Here is a 7,391-nt window from a genome sequence, read left to right on the forward strand (position 1 = left end):
ACACTGAGAATAACAGGTTACAACGTACACTTTATTCCAGCAACTTTATCGACATAGACAAAGTGCGTATAGATATAAGTTAAACAGATGACTGATCTAAAGATGGACAATCAGGCAAGAAGATGTTGACTTATCTAAGGATGACAACTAACGAAGATATGTTGACTGATCTGAGGACGATGAACCAGTGAAGTTCGGTGACGATGCTGTTGTGACAACAGTCATCCAAACCCACGTCATTCCACGCTACCTGACAGTGAACCGTTAGATTCTGACCTTACCCTTGCACATCGCCCAAAACTAAATTTTCCTCATTACATAGGGCACTCAGGATCATCTCCTTGCCCCTCAACTCTGCCCATACTACAAGAAATGTAATGGCAGCAAAAATATATTATTAACAGCTTCATAATAGATTTAATAATAATAGTTCTAATTAAGGGAATTATTTACCTTTGCCCCTTGTATGTTGAGAGGGCTATGAAAAAAGTACATCTCCCTCAAGAGGCTAATTAGAATAATTCCTATGATATACATTGCCACATTAAGAATCAAATACTTTCCAATCAGCTAGAAGTTCGGCTGGGCAGCCAGCTACGCTCCTTAAAGCCCAGAACTGAAAGACGACGCGTCACGAGTTCGAATACTCGGCATATTGTACCTTTAAAAAGGGTTTTAAAATTTCTTCTCTTACTGTGTATATACACGCAGGCAAGTGGCCAAGCCCCACCCTTGCATGTGCTGTGGATGTATTTTCTGGGAGTACTTGGTTGAACGGGCTTCGTGTTAAGCACACAGGGGCCCGACGATCAACTCGTACAACACTGGTCTACTGTCCAGGTTTGGAGGTTTTAGCCGGTAAGAATCCGGCACTACCTTCCGCCCACCTGTGCCAAGGGTGGTAAAGGTGTCTATGAAGATTTCCTCCACGTAAAAAAAAAAAAAATTTTTTTTCTAGTATGAAAGGAGAGACGTTTAACACTCCCGTATACAAGGGTGGAACATACATATAAATGGTAAGACACTGTCGCCTTTCGGCGGCACTTACCAGACCTTTTTAAAATCAATTGTTTTAAAGTTCAATAGTATGGGAACTGTTTGCATCTTGTTCAATACACAGGATTCGGTCGAATAATCTTTACAGACAACCATGCGATAGTTCCATGTGAAAAGATAGTAAGAGAATATAAGATACAAATTTTTCGTCCGTGGTTTAGTTTCCAAGCAAGCGAGTGTGAAAATTTGTCAAGTATACTTGAACGTGGCTAATTATAGACTGGGTATGAACAAACAATCAGCAGGAAGTTACTTTATCTGCGAAAATGGCTTCATTTTTATGAAATTAGAATTTGGATATATTTAATTAAAAATTGTCCTAGTATACACTTTCGATAAACTTCCGAATTTATTTATCTCATAAGCGATGCGTCTTTGACTTTTTTTTCACACGTTGTATAACTTCCTGTTGATTATTTACACCCGTCCAATCCGGAATTAACAATATTCAAGTACATATATTTGACACATTTTCAAATTTGATTTTATCGAAAACGAAGATCCTATATTTTCTTCTTATGTTTTCATAAGGAATGATCTCATCTGCATATCGATGTTATTCAGCCGGATTTACATTTCTACGAGACTGCGAATTTTTATGAAAATTCATATTTTTGTCAATGTAATCAAGAAAATTGAGCTCAAGCAGAGATTTATTTCACCCTCTAGACATCGTAACAACTATTTTATTTCAGATATTTTATTGACAAGATGATTCTACTAAAATAATCGAAAGGGACTAAAACTCGATCCTAACTGAAGTTGACACTAGAACTACCACACCAGTGAAATGGATTGGTTTTACAATTTTATTTTAAAATTCCTACTGCATGTTATATTTTCTTTCCGCAATGATGTAATGACTTTTGCAACGACTTATTACGATGTAATATCGTAAAGTAATTTGAATTAGAGGTCAGTTGAAATTAGAAAAACCGTGTACGTCGTCTTTCTGTGGTTCGTTTACATTTAAGAGCACCTATGTGACTAAAGTCACCTAGTTCTTACAGAGATATGAGAAAAACAACAAAGAACGTTAGAACAGAAGGACGGTTTCTTGTTTTAGGGAGGGACGACCTACAGGTCAGAGTATGCGAGTCGAAAAGTGAGTGTGTGCGAGAGTCAGAGTTGATGGAGACATTGAAGAGTAGAGGGGAGAGAATCGATCGAGTTGTCAGTTGTTAGAGTTGCTACAGAGAGACAGAGACAGAGAGAGAGAGAGAGAGAGAGAGAGAGAGAAACGAGAGTTGCCAAATAATTGTAAAGTTATTTGATATAGATACGAGTATCGCATTTAGTTTCAGTTAAACAGACATCATTTTCTGTCCAATTTAGATTTGTATATTTAATTCACTATTAATAAATTGTAAGTAATCGGGAAAAAATTTATATCTTAATTTCCACGATACTACAATAACTAAAAGAATAATATAATGGATTTTATTTCGTTTTTTATGTAATCAAACTCAAAATAATTTCGTATCGAGGCTACTTATACCAATAGCAGTCAAAATGACCGGTACTTGTCAAAGCATAAAGGATCCTGCAATCTGTTTATCGAACCACAATTAACCAGTTTCCTCGTTTTCTACAACTTGCCACACGTTTTTCAAATTTTTACCGCGTATCATTCAATATGATATCAGATATCAGGAAAATTCCGGATCGGTCGCTAGATCGCTAGATGCTAACACTAGACTAACGCTAGAAATACCACAGCAGTCAAAATGACTGATTCTACAATTTTATAAATGTGTCAACCCTCATTTAGGGATCCCAGATAGATCAATAATACTAAAAATCTAATACATAACATGGAATTGCTTCTGTAAGAAAGTAATAAGTCAATAAATATACAAATATTCTATTATTACCTATTTTTTAAAGACCAGTCATTTTCACTGGTTTTGGTAGAAATAGCTTCGTGTTAACTATCGGTAGTTCTAGTGTTAAGGAACAATTGTAGAGAGAAATTGTGCACTGTTTTATCCATTACTCCATTTTTTTTATAGATTGAGGTGTATGGTGTAATAGGTATTGAAGGTACACTCAAGTATGTTCAACCAATAACGTTTATTAAACTCTATCATTCGATAACAATGAATAACACTTAACGATTAACAACAGTTGACGCTTGACGACGATTAACAACAGCGGCGATTAACGGATCTCTCGAAACTAGCCGAGTTGTTCCTCTTCATCATTGGCGCTTCGCGGTTCGGGGTAGAATGTCCTTTTTGTTCCAGATCGAACGGATTCTTCCCTTCGTTACCCATCGATATCCCCACTAGGTGCATTTATTGGATGTGCCGCAGCGGCTGGCGCGTGTATGCTGTTGCGAGAATTCGGCGGAAGAAATCGATGGCATATTGGGCACGTTGGTGTTGCGCTTTGACGGCGTAACGCTTTGTATGACGAAACCGTTGGAAAGTTCCGTGACACGTGCCGCCGCAATCGTTAATCGTGGTTAATCGTTATTTGTTGTTAATCGTTAAGAGTTTTATTTATTTATTCTTATTCCATATCTTTCGGCTTTGGACGACTTTCGGTTTACATTTCTTATATAATGCCCTTACATCGCTTATATATCTCTTACACTAGCTCTTCTATAATTATATACAACTGCTTATACCTATCTATTGCACCTTACTTGATCTATCTCCATGTACTAACTTATATCTAACGCTTGTAACTAAGTGCTCTTTCCGTCTTTGGCTTTTGCTTCCTTGCTGTGCTCCCTCCCTGTCGTTCCTCCCCTCTTCTGCTACTCTTCTCTCCTCTATTATCGCTTTCACTTCTGCCAGTCCTTCTCCAGTCTCATTTAGTGTTTTTACCATGTTCCTTGCTCCTCCTGTTATCTCACATTCCTCTAATATGTGTTTCAAGTCCTCCTCTCCCTTTTTGCATAATCTGCATCCTCTTTCTCCCTCCTCTTTCCAGCGTTCCCTTGCCCTGGTTTCGTTACTACATCTAAATCTTGCTTCTATACTTCTGTCCTTCCGTTTCATCTTTCCTTCTAGATACTTTGGTAGCCCTTCTTTGGCTATGTTTCTGTAATATCTATTTCTCCCTCTCCTCTGTTTCTCTCTTCCCTCTTTCTTGTATGATTTGATTTGCTGTCATCCTTTCTTGTCCATCTCCTGTCTCCACTTGTGTCCTTCCCTCTCTCGCCTCCTCTAACCTCATCTTTCTTTTCCTTGCTCTTTTCCCTTCTTGGCCCTTTCCCCAATTCCTTTCTCTCTCCTTTATACACTCCTTTACTAATTCCTTCTTCGATTCTAAGGCTTTCTCCTCGTACCTTACTGCTCTTTTCAGTGCCTTTTCTCTTATTTCCTCTATCTTGCACTCCTCTCTCAAAATGTAATTCTGTGTTGTTGTGTCTAAGCCTAGAATCACATCATTTTACAACCTCGAATGTCTTCGATCATGTAACACTTGATATTTGTATTAACGGATATTAATATTACGAATTTATATAGCAAACTGATTGTATTCGTATGAGATTAATTTAAAATGTAGCTTCAGTTCCAATTCCTCGATGTTAGATTATTATAATATTTCCATCTGATACGGTGTCACAGCACTTAAGCACAGTAGAATTTTCAACCTCAAACTATTAGGGGGAGGATTAAGCAATTCATATATTGGGTTGACAACTAAGTGATTGCGGATTTTGTCATGAGAAGGCAATTACAAAATCCGCAATATATAGTGCAAGAGCAATTTGAAGATGACGTTACAAATGTATATGTAAAATATATTTTCTCCATCTAATGATTCCGTTAGAATGCCCGAAAGACTCTTTTTCTATCATATTCTTTCTATCATTATATAATAATATAAACATCATCGTGTGGATTGCACGTTTTAAGTCATCCTTCTTCTAGTCGACGAATTGGAATTGAACACATAAATAATAAAAAAGTTTTTTTAATGATACACGAAACCTGCAATTTTTATACACAATCGTTAACATACGTTCAAATGAAAAGAAAAGTTTCTTTGGAATGATAGCACGTTGGATAAATAATAATCTAAAGAAAGAGTCCATTGCATTAGCATGTTGAAGATTTGGTAGAGTTCACGGTACAGATAGAATGAACTGATCCAAGAAACGTATGATATTGTATGTACGATACGTATGATATTGCTGAAGACAAAATTGTTGCAACGACTATAGATAATACAAGCAATTTTGGTAAAGCCTTCCAATTATTTGGAGTAAACGTAAAATGCATAAATAATTGCGAACGAACGTTTGACACTAGAACTACCGATAGTCAACACGAAGCTATTTCGACCAAAACCACTGAAAATGACTGGTCTTTAAAAAATACATAATAATAGAATATTTTTATATTTATTGATTTATTACTTTCTTACAGAAGGAATTCAATGTTATGTAGTAGACTTTTGGTATTATTGATCCATCTGGAACCGTAATCTCTAAACGAGAGTCGACACGTTTATAAAATTGTAGAACCGGTCATTTTCACTGCTATGGTATTTCCAGTGTCAGCATCTAGCCATCGATCCGGAATTTTTCTAACATCTGATATCGTCATATCGAACGATACGCGGTAAAAATTTGAAAAACGTGTGGCAAGTTGTAGAAAACGAGGAAACTGGTTAATTGGGATTCGATAACTTAATTGGGGTTCGATAAACAGATTGCAGCATCATTTCACGCTTTGACAAGTAGCAGTCATTTTGACTGCTATTGGTATACGTAGCCTTGATACAAAATTATTTTCAGTTTGAATACATAAAAAACAAAATAAAATTCATTATATTATTCTTTTAGCTATCGTTGCGAGAGTCATTACATCATTGCGGAAAAAAAATATAACACGAAGTAGGAATTTTTAAATGACGTTGTAAAACCATTCAATTTGACTGGTGTGATAGTTCTAGTGTTAATGAAACGGATCTTATTGCTGCTCGCATACATTTGAAATTAGTTTAATTTAAATGGAAACAAATTTTCGATGTTTTCAATTACAGAATTTTATAAGAACTGACACAATTAACAACTGCATATAGTAGAGTTATACAGAAATGTCACTATTTGTGGAAAATGACAGCACAGCCAAAAACTGCAGAAACAATTCAGGATATTTTATGCCATACTCTGACCAGACTTGAGCAAACTAGGTAGAACAGTTTGTATAATTCGTCACAAATTGTTGCAATAAATGGAAAAAGTAATAAACTTCGCGAAATTAAACAATTAAGATTGTCAGTAGCTAGGGAATCATTGAAAGTATAGGAAATCTTTTGCTATGCTTTAAATATGTTACAACGTGAAAGTAATACAACTTACGGAATTTTCATACCATTTCTTTCTCTACATGCAAAACTTAAAGCGATAATGAATTTTGAACGGATTTATTCTAAGCCATTTGCAGAAACTCTTTCGATCAATATAAAAGTAAGATTTCACGAATTTTTAAACCCTTTCTACTGGAAAAATTGAAAAAGGTGTAACATCGGCTTTCTCATCTCGGCGATTTAAACAGCGATGGTGATCACTTCGCTTGTCACCTACACGAAGCGAAAGATTAATGCAACCTTTTAAAGAAGCAGCCCAAGTCAATATTCAGAACAACAAAAAGAAGCTTCGTCTGGTGACAGGTTCTTCGATTTTGGAAATAATTCCCATGAAATTACTTTACCTGCATCTAGGACAGAGTTAGAAATTCTATAATATTAGGTTGTCCGGAAAGTGTCTTTCATTCGTAAACGTGTTTTTTACAACAATGCACCTTCGTACAAACGTGAAACTAAGTCTGTGAAATGTCGTGGTGTTTATCTCAATAGAACAAAATGGATCGTACGAAATTCAACAAAATAATATAAAACAAAAAATGTGCGTCTATTTTTTCGTCATAAAACGAAAGAAACCTGTCGGACAACCTAATACATTTGATATGTGAAAAACAGCAAGGTTTATATCTTCCATATCAGAATCCATCGATAAGAAACGTTTTTTTCTTATACGTAATACGCCATTACCAACGTCAGCAACCGTGAAGAGATTATCCTTTCATCATGCAACGATGGAAAAGGAACCGAAGGCGCATAGACTCTCAGATGAAATATTTTTAATGAAAGTCAAATTAAAAGCGTACTGTACTCCCACTCGCACATCAACATCATAATTTATATTCATTTATTATGTAAATATTTTTTCGTTGAATTATTCAACAAATGTGGATTTTCTAAAAATTGTCCAATATCACTATAACTACCATAATACATATCAAATTTCTGAGTCAATCATGCCTACTGAATACATTTGCTTTGATTACTTCAGTTATTCATTAATTATGATT

General features: G+C 35.6%; 1 non-coding gene across 1 annotated transcript; it reads left to right on the top strand.

Annotated features, from left to right (window-relative positions):
• Positions 1-952: 952 nt before the first annotated feature.
• On the top strand, positions 953-1,059 carry LOC112213776. Its single transcript, XR_002947681.1, has one exon. It is a non-coding gene; the product is annotated as a U6atac minor spliceosomal RNA (small nuclear RNA).
• The last annotated feature ends 6,332 nt before the right edge of the window (positions 1,060-7,391 follow it).

This window comes from Bombus impatiens, unplaced genomic scaffold, assembly GCF_000188095.3.
Source record: "Bombus impatiens unplaced genomic scaffold, BIMP_2.2 scf_1225, whole genome shotgun sequence".
Classification (NCBI taxonomy): Eukaryota; Metazoa; Arthropoda; class Insecta; order Hymenoptera; family Apidae; genus Bombus; species Bombus impatiens.